This window comes from Protopterus annectens, chromosome 1.part2, assembly GCF_019279795.1.
Source record: "Protopterus annectens isolate FY-2018-M chromosome 1.part2, PAN1.0, whole genome shotgun sequence".
Taxonomy (NCBI): Eukaryota; Metazoa; Chordata; order Ceratodontiformes; family Protopteridae; genus Protopterus; species Protopterus annectens.
This window is the reverse complement of record NC_056727.1, coordinates 865,797,439-865,813,858: the sequence shown is the minus strand read 5'-3', so window position 1 is coordinate 865,813,858 and position 16,420 is coordinate 865,797,439.

The following is a 16,420-nucleotide window of genomic DNA, read 5'->3' as shown; positions in this document are numbered from 1 at the left end:
TTTCTTTTCCTTGTCCATAATTCTTTATCAGATATCTCCGGTTCCTTCAATTTATCCTTACTTGGGGGGCTTGTTCCTTTATGCTCTGATATAACCTGTGTTGGTCTTTCTACACTAAATCCTTCACTTCACAAGAATTCTATACATTTAACTTCTATTTTAACTTTTACTTTACTAATCTTCTGTTCTGTGTTCGCTCTTTGTCATCTTATTTTTTTGAATTGTAAAATTTTCCATATCTGGATGACTTTACCTGTATTTCTCTTTGACTGTCTTTGGGGCTGTCTTCTTTATATTGGTTAATTTGGCTTTCTCCTTTGCATAAGTATTGTGCCATATCAGATCCCTCTTTCTTTCCCATGCCCATATTTTTTATTTACACCTTTCAAAAATCTCCAGATTTTGTTCTCTACGTTTTCTCACTTCCTCAGTTGCTTCTTTTTACAAACGGCCCAAGGTTTCTTGCTCTATATAATGTTTTTCATAAATCTGTTGTATTAATGCATACAATTTTTTTTTATTTGAAGCTTCTGACAGTTTTTCTCTTGCAGGTATTTTTCTTTCCTCTAATCTCTCTCTTGATCTTTTTAAATACCTTGGAATTTCTGGATTTCTTGCATAATAGTAAAGATACATACTTTATTCTCAGTAGTCCATGCTATCATCTTTATGGCTTTTTTTTTTGCCCTACCACGTTTTGTGATTTTTGTGAGCTACTACTTCCTTCTACAACATGGGGGCCATCCTCCCCTTAGACCTGGTCTAGCCCAATTGTAGGAAGGTTTCAATGTCTTGAGGATTTTACACTGTCATTTTTTTCCAGTCCTGGCACCAGTGTGCCTACTATGATTGGGCATTGTTTTATCCTGGGTTTTGTGTAGAAGCATAAAAGGGTTACAATTAAGTCAAAATATTATGTCCAAGAATGTCGGCAGCTTATTCTTTGTGTGCAGGTGAACACTCTTTTTTTTTCGTTTCTGGGCATGTCTTTGAAACATAATGACTTGCTGAGGCCAAACTATTACAGTCAGTGTCTAACTTAAACTAGCAACATAGATTGGAGCATATTTTTTCAGAAATAGGTTGCACATTTAAGCATTAGGGACAGCAGTTGAAAACGATTCATACATTTGCAGTGGCAACATTTGGAAAGATGCATTCGTTTTCCACATATAAAGTACACAAGAGCTGGAATATGGGGCCGGAAGTGCAAACCTGAATTGCCTGGCTTCACTCCTGATTGTGCCAAGCAATCTTTGAAGGATCACAATTTATACTGATTATTAGAATTTCACATAATTAGGAATGTGCACTCTCTAAAACAGAAGCATTCTGATTATTTTTGTATATATAAATAATTAAAGTAGCACAGCAGATAGCATTGCCACTTCACAGCAAGAGGTTCTCTGGTTCAATTCTCAGAAGGGTTGCCTTCTGTGTGAAGTCTGCATGTCCTTGCTGTTTTCATGTGGGTTTTCTCTGGGAGTGCCAGTTTCCTCCCACATTCCAGAGACATGCAGTAGGTTGACTGGACAGTCTGAACTGGCCATAGATGTGAGTGTGCATGCGAGTGTGTGGTATGGAAGAACAGCCATCACAGAGCTAGCCACCCAGCAGTGTGAATCTTGGCTCTAGATGATTGTCAGTTTAGAAGTGATACCACAACCCCATGTTTATAATGGGAAAAGGGGTTGTGGATTTATGGATAGAAAAAGTGAAAGTAGCAATGAAATTAATGACTTTAGGGTGCAGTATGCCAGAAGCACTAGAAAACTAGCTAATTCAGTTACAGACCATAAGAACAGCAGCAAAATGTATGTATTTAAAAACTGTGTAGATTAAAAAAATGCATACCTGGAATTGGTGCAGTGCAAATATGAGATAAACCACAATGTTCATATGCTGCTGACTGGAAATGGGGAGGGGAAGTCTATTATCGGTCAATAGTAGAGGAAAGCCAAACAAATAATGTAACTCAGTAGGTGACATATAGCTGACATCCCTTCTGTGCACTTAATTACCATTGCACTGTTATTGTGTGCAGGCAAGGTACCTGGCAGATTATATAGCTTTATTTTCACATTATGATTTAGTGCAATTTATTTTTTATTATGGTGGGGGTCACTTTGTATGTCACATTGTTGTATTCTAATTAGACAATTTAATCTGCTTTCACAATTCAAGCCTGATGTTTTAGTTCAAGATCAGAATCATATCGGACTTATGGACAGTCAGTTCACAAGCCAGATTTTGAACTTAACCAGAGGGATGAAGTAATCCACCTGTAACTGTCTTGGACTTCAGGTCTGAAGAGTCACAGTCACACTGGGTGGTTTATGTAGCTGTGTTCCAATGTATGAGAGAGAGACAGACAGATAGACATGTTGTATATCTGGAATTGCAAATGTATAGTTTTAGTATTTTTGTGTGCACTTTAAATATTTGAAGATAAAAATGGCATCTTGCCACTTTCATCAGCCTTTTACTATGAATTTTGAGAAAGAACTAGCTACATATATCCGTCTTTGTTAGCATTATTTACTTTCCATATGACTTGTACTAAAAGTTAAAAAGTAAAGACTAGCTGTAGTTTCCAAAGTGTTTAATCTTCTGAAGAGCAACAGGGAAAAATATGGGGCTGTCTTTCCTTCCTTTTCTTTGAAGCAGGTAGCAGCTGAAACAAGATAATAGATGAAAGTATGCACTGCTGTGTGTCTATATCTGATTGAGAAGTTTGATGGATGAACCAAGCTAAAAAAATCAGTGAGAGGAAAGCAGGCATTTGAGACTTTCATTTTAAAGGATGTATTTCTTGTGGCATAGTTTTCTGTCAAGTAGCTCAAAGTAGTTTTAATCAGTTTAATTTTTGAAATGCAATTGTAGGTTTTAGATATGAAATGAAACTGCACAAAAAGCATAATCTGTTTATTTTGACAGAAACTTCCCTACCACATATTAATGAATGATATTTTAATTTGATGAATATTTTGAACTTCCTTGCAGCAAAAAAATAAAATAAATCTACGGCCAGACCGATACAAAATTTAGTTCATGAGAAGAGACTGAAAAAAATCATGTTCATCGTTTTCACTTTTGCAGTAGCCTAAGGTTTGTATCCTGCCAACGACTGTCACTCCAGCTGCTTATAGGGTGAGCCCTTTTTAGAGGAAGCTATAAAAAGTCAGAGTGAATGAAAATCTTCAGCATTTTCTTACTGCCTTGTGCATGTGCGTCTTTGAGGCTATGCCAGATCATCAGTCAGCCTAAAGCTTTCAATAAGATAGATAAGACTCCTTTAGGGAAACGTTTCACTGTATTTAAGTGTATTTTATATTTTTTTATTTATTTCTATGAGAATTGTGTACCTGCAGTGGTGGTGGTGCTGCGGTAGCATTGTCGCCTCATACTAAGACGCTGTCTGGATCGATTCTCAGCTAGATCGTCTTCTGCGTGGAGACATGAGTGAATGGGCATACCTTCGTTGAAGGTTGTGCGTCAGGCCTGGCAAGCCGGTACGTAAAAATCAATTGCCAATCATTAGCGGATCGGAGTTCCGCTGTGGCGACCCCTAACCGGGAAAAGCCGAAAGACACAATTTCTATGAGAATTGTGGTGTATTACATTAAGACAAGCGGCGTTTCAGGAATGTCTGTAGAAATTCCTGGAATACCATTGTTTTAGACTAGGAATTGTTTCCTCTTTATCTACATTGTGTTTTAAAAAATTAACATATTTTACATTGTCTTACCTTCTATTTTAAAAGACATATAAAGCAGATAGTGTTTTTGTGCAGGAAACTATGTGCTACAGTTTAAATGCTTGTATACACTTTCTAACATGTGATTTAATTTTAGTTTTGTAGTGGTTCATTTTGGAGGACATAATTCTGATTTTGACAGGATTAGTTCATTTACTGCTTGTGCAACTTGATGTTTAGATTTTGAAATTTTTGGATGAGTTGTGTACTGCTTGTGTGAAAAATTACTTTGCAACCTTATAGTGTATCTTACTGGCAATAAGGCATCTTCCCTGGCTACAGTATGTATACTTTTCCTGATCGTGCTGTTCCTTCCTCCAATGTACCTAAAAAAAAAACAGCCAAAGCACAAGCTCTTACCCATAATGCAGTATCAGTCATTGCCTCAGTCATTGGTAGGTGACTCTACAGTGGACACTGCTGTTTTCTCAGACCACTTATTAGCTTCCTCATATCCCTCTGTTGTAGCCATGCTGGTGATTATGGATCAGGAGTCATACTTGTCCTCTTCAATGTCCAATGTAGGCATTGGAGGACCATCCATTTTAGGTGTTAGAGACAGCCCAGGATGGTCATTTCAGAGTGGCTGGAAAAAGAGGCCACTTGATGGGGATGATATGCTTTCCCCTTCTCAGTCTTCATCTATAGATGTTCCTACACAAAGGAAACAGAAAATTAATTATTGTGACAAGAAAAAAATGGTTTCTTTGTCTAAAAACGATGTTATCACCTTAATTAATAGTTTGTTGCAATCTTCTAATCCTGGGTGTCAAATGCCCCGTCTGTTCTTTATTCTTCTTCTCCAAAGGATGAGGAGTTCTATTCAGAGCAGCCTGATTTAGACAGAGCAGGGTAATGTCACCCAAGGGGTCCATAGCACGGGATTTTGAGAGTTTAAACAGTGAATCTGAATTTGAAAATAAGGAGACTTTTTCCTTTTCTGAGACTGTTTACAGACTGAAGGATGTATTGCTTTGGAATAGGGGGGTGTTTCCACCCTGAGATGGATAGATATTATGATTTATTAGAACAAGAAGCCCCACACACTGCACCTGCTCCTCTTATTCTAACGGCTTAATGGATGCTTTTGAAAGCTGCCTGCAATGCTCCTGACTCTCAAATCTTTGTACCCAAAAAGGCAAAACAATTGTATACAGTCTCTCATGCTACCAAATTTATTTTTTCTTATCTTAGAGCAGACCCAGTTGCTGTCTTTAACACTGCTCCTAATGCAAACACCACCCAAACCAGTTCCTGGGGATAAAGAAAGTAAAGTTCTGGAAAGACTGGGTAAAATATATATTTTTTCTTTTTCTACTTTAGCCTTTAGAATTCTCATTTACCTGGGCTACATGTGGATGTTTATGCTTAAATGTGCCAATACTTTGTGAAAATCTGCTGCTTTTGTATCTCAAAAAGGGAGATCTTACTTGAATCAGATTGTGCCAACTTGTCTCAGGTTTCCAAACATGCCTTAAAAAGTGTATATGACTGTGTTGACATTGCATCTAGGATTTCTGCTTCTGCTACAGTCTTGAGATGATTTGTCTTTGTATAAAAACAAATATTTTCAGGTGGGTTAAAGTCAGAAATTCTAAACTCCTCTCTGAGCCCACCCCTGTTCTTACTGCTGATGGACTACATCAGTAAACAGGTCAGAGTAGACAGATCAACAACGTTGCCCTATGGAGACAATGTGGCATTACAGGCAGACTCTGAGTAAGAATGTCAGCAAAGGATAGGGGAAATGAAATGTAAAACTGAAGGCATGTGGGGTGAAACTGAGTACAGCTGACAATTGTAATGGCAGCAAATGGGGGAAATCAGAAGAAGATGAGAAATGAGACAGAAGGGGAAATAGTGTAACAGGTTAATAGCTTCAAGTATCTGAGAGCAGTGTTTGAAAAGAAGAAAAGTCTGAATGAAGAGGTCAGAGTGAGAATCAGAGGTGCTGCAGCCAACTGACACAGAGTGCATGGGTTAGTATATGACAGAAGAATGACAAAGAAGGTGAAAAGTAAGGTGTACAAAATAGTAGTGTGGCCAGTACTACTGTATGGTCAGAAACCTGGTCAGTAAAGGCAGAGTAGTTGACAAAGGTAGAGGCGATGGAGATGAAATGTCTGAGATTAGTAGGATGCACACTATGGGACAAATGAAGAAATGAGAACATAAGAGCAGAAGTCAAAGTAGCTCCACTTGCAGAAAAGGTGAATGATCTCAGATTACAGTGATGTGGGCACATGCGCTGAGAAGCAGAAGACAAACTGGTGAATAAGAATTTGTACAAACAAGAAGAAGAAAAGAAGGGGTCCACCAAGAGGTGGATGGACTGTGTGAGAGAAGACCTGCAACAGTCAGAGGCAAGAGTGCTGAAGAAGATAGAAGAGTGGCATTGAATTGGGAAGATGGTAACAGCTGACACTACACTACAACCCCATGTAGAAAATGAGAAAAAAGGTGGTTGATGATGATGATTGTTGTTTATATTTTGGTTTGTTCAGCGTGAGTTCCCCATGTTTTTGTTGAGGGGCAAGAAAATCCTGAAGATTGTAGTCACTCTAGCTGTTTTTAAAACTCCCGCCACAAAGGATTTAGCCAGAGTGATAGTGTGGGAGGGGATGAAAGCCTTTGTAAGCCAGATGGTTGCTGTATTCAAGGTATAATACAATATAAATGCTACTGAAATAATGAAGAATTGAAATATCTACTGTTATAGATAAGTGCAGCTTACAAAACTGTACTGTTTCAATAAATGTTAAGTCTTGACCCTTTTAAGCTGAGACAAAGTTTCACATTTTTAACTTTTTTCCAGCAGTCGTTATTGCCTTAATATTTAATATCTCATTAACACCTTCACCATCTTTGTGCTATAGATTCATGTGATACCCATAGTTCCTTAAGCTAATATAATAGTGTATGAATCTCCTTTCCTTAATCAAGATACCCATCAATTAATGAGAGTGAAAAAATGATAGAGTAAGATATGATAAATAAAATCTAGTATTTGAGATATACATAGTACATAGTCCATAAGATGGCTGTAACTAATGGATATATGGGGCAATCTATGAATAAGAGTGACTTACTTCTGCCGCCTTTTGATCACTGATGAAACAGCAGTCACTGATATAGTACTGCAAAAGCAGTGTCAAGCAATATGTTATATTTGCTGGTCATGTTACGGTTTTGCTTGTGTGTTGGGGGTTGCAGTAGATTTAAGAGTAATAAGTTAGCCATTTCTTTCACTTTTCATCACAGAACATCAGCATTGCCTCTTCGCCTCTGTGAGTATGTTTGTGTAGGGGTGGGGTGGGTGTTTGCCCTGATTTTAAGAGTAACAAGTTGGTCATAATTTATTTCACTTTCCATCAAAACATCACCATTTTACATTGTAATGGCAGAGTATTATGTGTGTGAAAGGAAATGCTCATCAGAACAGTGGCAGAGTACATAGTGCTAGCATTTCATATCTGTTGGCTTTGGCTAAGCTGTTGACTGATGATTCTTCTTCTTTGTGGAGTCTGCATATCCTCCTTGTCTCTGTGTGGGTATAACCATGTGCTCTAGTCTCTTCCAAAACCCCAAATATTGTGTTAGTATATGTTTAAGACATCAGCGCATCTCGTGAAAATCTGTATTGCCAAGGGCAGTGTTACAATATATGTGTGTGTGTGTGTGTGTGTGTGTGTGTGTGTGTGTGTGTGTGTGTGTGTGTGTGTGTGTGTGTGTGTGTGTGTATTATGCAGCAGTATTTCAGATTTTTATATATGCACACACAATTATACTGAGCAAATACATAAGTCTTTTGGGTAGCATTACAAAGAAAGAAAAGTAAGCAATTTGTTATCTTTCAAACATAAAGCACAGAATGCATGACAGAACACCCAATACCATTATAGCTTCTAGGGCCCTAGTGGTTCCAGACTTCAGATGGTATAAGTGGATTTTGATATGTATTTAGTTGTGGATTCAACTCTAAACCCCACCTTTTCTAAAACCAGCCTAGGTCAGAGGTCTGCACAGAAGAACTGTAACTTAAATGAGGGGCTACAAACAGTGTGATCCTTATGTCTTTAACTTTCTTCACAAACCTCGGATGTAGGCACCAAGGTCACAGTAGCTTGAATATGGGCAGTTTATTGTTTAGTAGCAACAAGTTAGACTATATCATTGTGATCATTATTTTTTCACTTTCCCAACAATCAAACAATCGTTGATGGAAAATCCTTTCCTAAAGGGGTGGTAAGGTCAGAAACAAAGTGTGCATACATCCAATAGGCCTAAAACTAGACCCACAGAGGCTTGATCTGCACATCGTTAGATGTGTTACCTTGAGCGTATCCATTAACTAATGGGAAGGCTATGTCAGTTAAGCGCTATTATGATGTACTCTTCATCTCTTTGTTTACATTTTTGTTCAATTAAAGTATTCAGTCTACTACTTGGTTTAACAAAATTGCTCAGCCCAGTGCATACCCAGTTATAAACCATGTGCTGCATTTATCTATCTAGTAATACTAACAACTGTTCATATTTCTCACTGTTTTCAATATTCATAACTCAACAGTATACCCATAGCAGCTGACAGTATGAATTCATACTACTGTGTTAGCCAGGGAATGGCTTTCCTCAAACTACAGGTAGCTGTATCTCTGGTTACACCCTGTATAAACATCTTTCCTATCGTTGAATGGTATCTGAAAATTCAGCCCCTTACCAAAGTAGCTGAAGTGTGCCTTTAATTCGCCTAAGAGAAAATGAGTGATCATCCTGTTTACCCTTGCTATAGCAAAATTATCATATATGAAAAAAATGATTTACTTACTTATATGTTAACTAGGTAAGAGACCAGTTTCTCCATGGGCTGTTTTCAGCCTTGGACCATATAAATACCAATGGGTGGTTTAGAGCAGCCAGTTAGCTTGCATGTTTTGGACAGAGAGCTATAAAGCCAGAGTTGCTAGATAAAACCCATGACACAAAGGTAGAACATGTAAACGCCACACAAATAGCTGTGAAAGAGATCAGAATAAAACATGTTTAATATAGCTGTAACTTACTTATTGGACTACATAAGATTTTACTACATACTTTTACTGAATATAATTATTTTCATTTATGATCTGAAATAGTCATATGGTGAATTGAGGCTGTACAGAAGAAAATGACAAATAAAATAATATTATTTCCCTGTTCTGTTTGCCTTCATGTCTACAAATCATTAAGCCTACTCCTAGTTGGACTTAATCATGTTCAGTTTCCTATATTATATCTTCTAATTGGTGGGGCCATCATCCAGGCAGCCAGTGGGGTGCACTGTCCCCTTACCAGCATCCAAGAAATGAGGGTCTAACTCCTATCCCAGGCATTGGAAAATGGCATGCATCACCACAGCAGCCACTGTATCCCCTGTGCAAAAGCATGCTGTTGTGCTTTGACAAGGAGGACTATTGTATACATAGCTTGGTAGCTGAATGCGCACCACATGGCTGTCTCTGCATTGCATTTTGGCAGTGGGCAGCCTTTGCTCATACCTTCCATAATGTGCACATCTGTCTTTTCCACACCGATTCCAATAGATGCTGAATCTTCTAACTGAACTTAGGTCACTTGAATTGTAGTCATGGCTTTATTCCTTTACATCAAGTCAGCTGGCAGCATTCCACTGGTTTTGCATTGCATGCATTTGACTTATACAGTTACAGTAGTATAGGTTAAATTATCAATTGCTGTATGACTGATTACTCTTAAGATGCAATGTCTTTCAAGACTACTTATTACTGGCAACATTGAAACTCAACTAATACTTTTCCAGCAAGAAACAATAGAAGTGTCATTTACATATTCTTTAGGTTATTAAAAGGGATGTGCTATTCCTCAAATCATCCAGCAACTGTAAAATAAAATGGTTTTAATTATGTAAGTGTTACCTTTCCTAAATTCTTTGAAATGCAATGAGTAATTGGAAGGGCCATTCCAAGTACTTATACAGTACTGTGGAGTCCTTGTTCTTTGATAGGCGATTTACTAGTGTACTCCTTGCTGAAAACCTCAGGCCCTGGGAGTGTGAGGAACAACCATTAATCACTTATTAAGCTTCAGCAGAATTCTCAAAACCAGTGGTTTAAAAACCAGTAAAATATTATATTCACGCAGGCACATGTGAACCTCTTAGTAAATGTAGATATTTTTGGTAGAATTAAGACATATTTTACATTGTAATTTTGCCAACTTGCAAACCTCATACCTTCGGTGAAATCAGTTAAGTTTTATGTTAGTCCTATTATTCATTCATCCTTAATAATAATGTTTCTGTTGAAATAAAATAGCTTTTGTATTTGGCACAGTAATAGTTTAGCCTGTGATGAGCTAGCACCCTCTACAGAATTATATCTCAACCCTACACCTGATGTGCGCCATGATAAGTTCTAGCTTTTTATAAACCTGAGTTGAAAAACTAATTATTGACAAATGAAGGAACTTAAAGTATAACACAAAAACAACAGCAAACATACGACAGAGGCAACCATGTAAAATACTATCAGCCAGTCTTCTTCAAAGTATCAATCCTTTATTGGTGTACACTGGTAAGCGCTTTCACATACTGCTTCATCAGACCAAAAAACACCTGTACCTCATATACTGGTCTTATATAGTCTTCCTAATCATGTGACTCGAGCAATTTATAGAATAATAAAGGTTATAACAATTATAAAAAGCACAAGCAATAAAATAATTAAATATGCATCAACACTAAGAAATATATAAAAAATGCATATATCTAAGCTTATACAGCTAGCAAAGAAGATTAATATATATTAAAAAAAATGTTAAAAAACATCGAAGCAAGAAGCTTCCACTATATTGCACAATGATAAATGTAGCCTAAATAGATCAGAGGCAATAATGTCATCCTATAACTAACTTTCTTGAACAGAGAACTAATTATGTCTCCTTAATAATTTGTATAAAGAAGGTGCATATAACTGAGCTTATACAAAGCATGAGCAGCTAGAATCCTATAACTAACTTACCTGTACTGAGAACTAGTTATGTCTCCTTAATAATTATATAGAAAAAATACATATAACTAAGCTTATACGAACATAAACGGCTAGAATATGGGACTGATATAAACTAAAAACTTTCTAATATAAAGAAACAATGAAGCAAAAAGCTTCCACTATTTTAATAATACTAATAATAAAAGAGCCTTAATAGATCAGGAGTACTAATGTCATCTTACAACCAAGGTATGGGCCTTAATGAGAGGGCCTCCCTCAAAATAGTTCTCAGATCCAGAAAGTTGGTTGTAGGATGACATTAATACTCCTGATCCATTAAGGCCCTTTTATTATTAATATTATTAATATTATTAAAATAGTGGAAGCTTTTTGCTTCATTGGCAATATAGTGGAAGCTTCTTGCTTCGATGTTTTTTAACTCTTGAAGAGTGTTAGTGAAGGGCTCTGCCTGATGTAATTTGGAATTTTGTTCCAAAGCATGGGTAGTCTCTGTGACAGGAATCTATCCCTCCAGCATGTTCTATTTATTGTTGTGGCGAGGTTTAGCTCACTAGAGTGCATGGCTCTCAGTGACTTGGATTTCTTTAGGTGGTGCATGTCCATCAATTCTGAGTTGGACATGGCTTTGTAAGTCAGGCAGAGATCACGTCTGAGTAAGCGATATGCCACTGAGTACAGACAGAGTTTTTTCAGTCGGGCTGCATAGGACATATGTTTGAGGGCAGTAATCCTCTTGGTGAGGTACTTTCATGGTCTTTCCAGCTGTTGGAAGTGTCTTGTGAGGTACATCCCAAATGGGGCATTGTACTCTGTGATGGGTCTAATGAGTGACGAGTAGAGGGGCACTATAACCTCTTTATTTCTAGATGCAAACCCTTTAGTAATTAGATGGACCACATAGAAGAATTTTCTAACTACTTTGGCAATATGATTGTCAAAGGAAAGTTTACTATCTACCTGGGTCTCCAGATCTCTTATTACCTCTTCTGTATTAAGGGTGCTGTCACCTATGTGGTAATTCAAGGGTATTTTTTTTCCCCCAAATGGGATGACTATGCATTTTTTGGCATTTAGCTTGAGGCCATGACTTTGACACCAGGTGTCCGTCTCAGTAAGGCCCTTTTGGAGGATGTCCATGCCAGCCAGAGAGTCAATTCTTGCTCCCAGTTTGCAGTCATCAGCAAACTTGGTTAGCCATAGTCCTCCTGTGTTTGCCTGTACTTTTGAGAAGTATATGCCAAACAGTAGGGCTCCCAGGACCGAGCCTTGCAGGACACCACTTGTGACTGGTTTAGAGTCAGACCTGGAGCCCACTATTCTTACCATGTGAGTTCTGTCTGTAAGCCAGTTGGCAACCCATCTCATGACGTAGGGGGTTATGTTCAGGCTGGTGAGTTTTTCTGTAATACCCGAGTGGGGAATGGTGTTGAAAGCCTTGGCGAGGTCAAGGTAGGTTGTGTGAACCACCTTTCCCTCATCTATGACCTTGGTGACTATCTCGAAGAAGTCAACCAGGTTTAGTAGGCATGATCTGCCCTTAACAAAGCTGAACTGGGTCGAGTCAAGTGTTTGGAGGTTCTCAATGTCTTTGTTAATGAGTTCCATGATGATGCGCTCCATAGCCTTGCAGACCAGGCTAGTCAGGCTTATGGGGTGATAGTTACCAGGGTCCGTTGTGGCCCCCCCCTTTGTGGAGAGGAATAACTGTTGCTGTGCACCATTCTATGGGCACATAGCCTGTGGAGAGGCGGAGGTTGAACAGCGTGTTTAGGTGGGGGGTTAGTTTGTTCTGTAGTTCGTGCAAGATGCAGCCTGGGACACCATCAAGTCTCATTGACGCTGTGTTTTTGGCTTTTGAAAGGACTGTTTTCACCTGTGCGTCTGTGATTTTTGGGACACTGCACTTTGCCGGTATTGTTGTGGGCCCTTTTGGAGGAGAGAGGGGGGTGAAGTTTGCACTGAATCTATCTGCCAGGATGTTGGCAGCATCAGTAGGTTCAGTATATTTTGTGCTATTTTGCACTAGTTCAGCGCATATCTGCGAGTTGCCACTTAGATTCTTAACATAGCTAAAGAAGGCGTTGTGGTTATCTTTTGAATCATTGCCTATTTTTCTTTCAAAGTTAGCCTTGGATGATTTCATGAGGGACCTTAGTTTCTTACTGATACTAATCAGGGATGTCTTTCCTTCTTGGGATTTGCTTTTTTTCTGAACTAGTTTCCTCCTTCTATTGTATAACCTGTTTATTGCAGGAGATAGAACAGGGTTTTGAGGTGGTCCACAAAGGGCATATTATTTATACCTTGAATTTTTTAATGAGAGACCTCTGTGAATGGTCCAGCGTTTGGAAATGCCTGCTGAAAGGTGCATTGCATTGAACTATTGGTCTAATGAGGGGTGAGTATAGTGGGACTATGTTCTCCTTACATCTAGATGCCATGGCCTTATAAATTGTGCCATGTAGAAGGATTTTCTCATCAGCCTGGGAAATAGTGATCAAAGTTCAGGTTGCTAACAACCTGAGTTCCCAAAGACATTTACTACTGGGTATACCATTAGGGTTTTTTTTATAAATGCTGTAATTTGAGGGGTGCTAGTCTTCCCAAAGGGTATAATTATGTATTTTTCTGCACGGAGTTTCAGGTGTTGGCTCTGGCACCAGTTAATTACCTATAACAGACCCACCTGGAGGATATCTACATCTATGGGGGATTCAATAATTGCACTCAGATCACATTTGTCATCAGATTTTGTAAGCCAATGGCCCTCTACATTTGCCTTGACTTCAGAGAAGTATATTCTAAAGAGGAGAGGTCCCAGTACCAAGCCCTGTGGGGCACCACTAGTAAGAGTCTGTTGGTAGAGGTGGATTTCCTCACTTTAATTTCATGTTTCTTATCTGTAAGCTGTTCAGGTGACATAAGGCTTTATGTCTAAATTGGTGAGTTTGTCTGTAATACCATAGTGAAGTTTTGTGTCAAATGATCTGCCAGCTCGGGGTAGGCAGTATGCACTGTTATACCCTCATCCATGGATCTAGTGACTTTCGCAAAGAAGTCCACCAGGTTTAGTAGGCATGACCTGTCCTTAACAAAACCGAACTGGGATGGGTCCAGTGTTTAAAGATTTCCTATGTCTTTGTTTATCAGGTCCATGATAATTATTTCCATGAGTTTGCATATAAAACTTATGGGTCTGTAGTTCCCTGGATCTATTCATGGTCCCCCTTTGTATAGAGGAGTCACTGTTGCAGTCCTCCATTCACTGGGGATAAAGCCTGCCTGGTCCCTGTAATTGAAAATATTCTAGTGGTCCTGAGAGGTCATGGTTCATGCTCTTTAGTAGGCATCCTGCAATATTATCAGAACATATCAATGCAGTGTTTTTAACTCTGGCTGCTGCAGTGAGGACCTATTCTTTAGTGATAGTTGGGGGATAAATAGTAGTGGGAATTTCCTGTGGACAACTGTGGTTGATAGGGTTGTGAAACTGGAGCTACATTTATCAGCCAACAAGTTTGCTATATTCTCTGGTTCAGTATAGAGAGTTCCTTTTAGTATTAGTTCAGCCAGAAGTGTACATTGTTCAACCAGCATCCTAGACCAGTACTATGAAACAGCACTATAGGCCAGTACTGTGAAGCAGCACCCTAGGCCAGTACTGTGAACCAGCACCCTAGGCCAGTACTGTGAACCAGCACTCTAGGCCAGTACTGTGAACCAGCACACTAGGCCAGTACTGTGAACCAGAACTCTAGGCCAGTACTGTGAATCAGCACAATAGGCCAGTACTGTGAATCAGCACCCTAGGCCACTACTGTGAACCAGCACTATAGGCAAGTACTATGAAACAACGCCCTAGGCCACTACTGTGAACCAGCACCCTAGGCAAGCGCTATGAACCAGCACCCCACCCCCTACTCATCAAGTGAAGAGCACAAAAGCCACACTTGAGTGTAATAAGCTGACAGATACATTGTACATAAGTCAGCTTATTACAGTTAGACCTATGACCCCCTGACTCTTCCAAAACAAAACATAACAAACTTCTACTGGCACACCAACCAGCCACAACACATCTCACCCCACCCTCCTGCCCCAACCATTCAGGTCCCATTTCTGGGCCCTGCCCTAACCATCCCTCAACTAATTACTTTTAAACTGTAGCAAGCAGTTGCTACAGTTTATACCCTACCTGCATGGAACACTACAGTGCACAGATTTTTGTTTCAACAAATTCTTTTTGTACCTTTAAAGTTTAGCAAATGCTATAGCCGTCAGGTTTGACTGCAAATACAATACCAGCTTTTAAAAGTTGGTATTGCATTAAGAAAAGATCGTGACCCCCCCAACACTTTGCACCTAGGACAGTTGTCCCTCTTGCCCCTTCCTAGCTACGCACACTGTTGCATGCTCTACTTAAAGTTGCATACATAACTGAAAAATACCTTATGCTTATCCTTAGACTGGGAAGCTATTTTCACCTCTAAATTGGTTTTGGCTGACTTGATTACTTTTTGGTTTGCTTGTTGTGACTGATAAAAGAGTTATTTGACAAGGGAATTCTAACCTTCTCATGTTGCTACTGTAAACTATGTAACTGTGCCTGTGATGTGATCCAGTAACTGTCAATGGATATATGTAACCGTGTTTTGTAACACAATTGTCAATTTACATTTTTACTTCGGAGCTTTTCTCTCTGGACCTCCACTGAAAACGGGCTTCTACCCAGACGGCCTATCCCAGTAAACACATGTAAAATAAATAAATAAATAAATACTATGAAATGTGGATATAAATCCTGGACAGAACTTGGTTATGTCTTTTCTTACAAAAACAACACCAATATCAAAAAAATAGGAGTGGTCTGTGACTTGGCGTGGAATAAATCACTTTTACTCCAAATATAAAGCAGCCATTTTCATGCTTTTAAAACAAATGTGTAGCTTATATGAAAGTTAAGAATAAACTGAATACAGTAACATCTCAGGTATAAAGGCATAAAGGCTACATTTTCACAAAAATGATCAACCTTTAATAATCATATTGAATTCTTTATGCTCTCATAAAATACTAAAAATGCAGGAATTTTGCTTTCTATCATAACAAGATATCAAGTTCTTAATCTAACAAGGAAAGCTATATAAATGATAGAAATCTTACTCTTATTAGAACAGGTTATGTTTTCTGCTTATGTTAACTTAAATTATCTACATAAAGAATATTAGCAAATAGAATGATTTATAAGCCAGCTGAATCAAAACCCAACAACAACAGTAAACAAATGCTTTGGCTACAGTGGCTAGAATAGCAGCTCATTATAAATGGCTGTTTGAGCAATTTTTCATTTGTTCTACATCCTTGAAACTAGGAATACCTACAGTGTTATTTACTTTTGATTAATGATTGGTCTCACAAGCCAGTTTTTGCCTGTTATTGTAGTATGACATTAGTCAACCCTGCAATTTGTTAATTCTGTGCACACTTTTCCACTCCTTATTAACATCAGTTTTGTGCCACTATGTTTCGTCAAATATACTATTGTTTAAAAATGGTCAGCAAAACCCAGACACCATCTAGCTTTTTTTATTGTATTTCTTTACTGGGACATTCCAACTGGATAAAAAAAAAACTT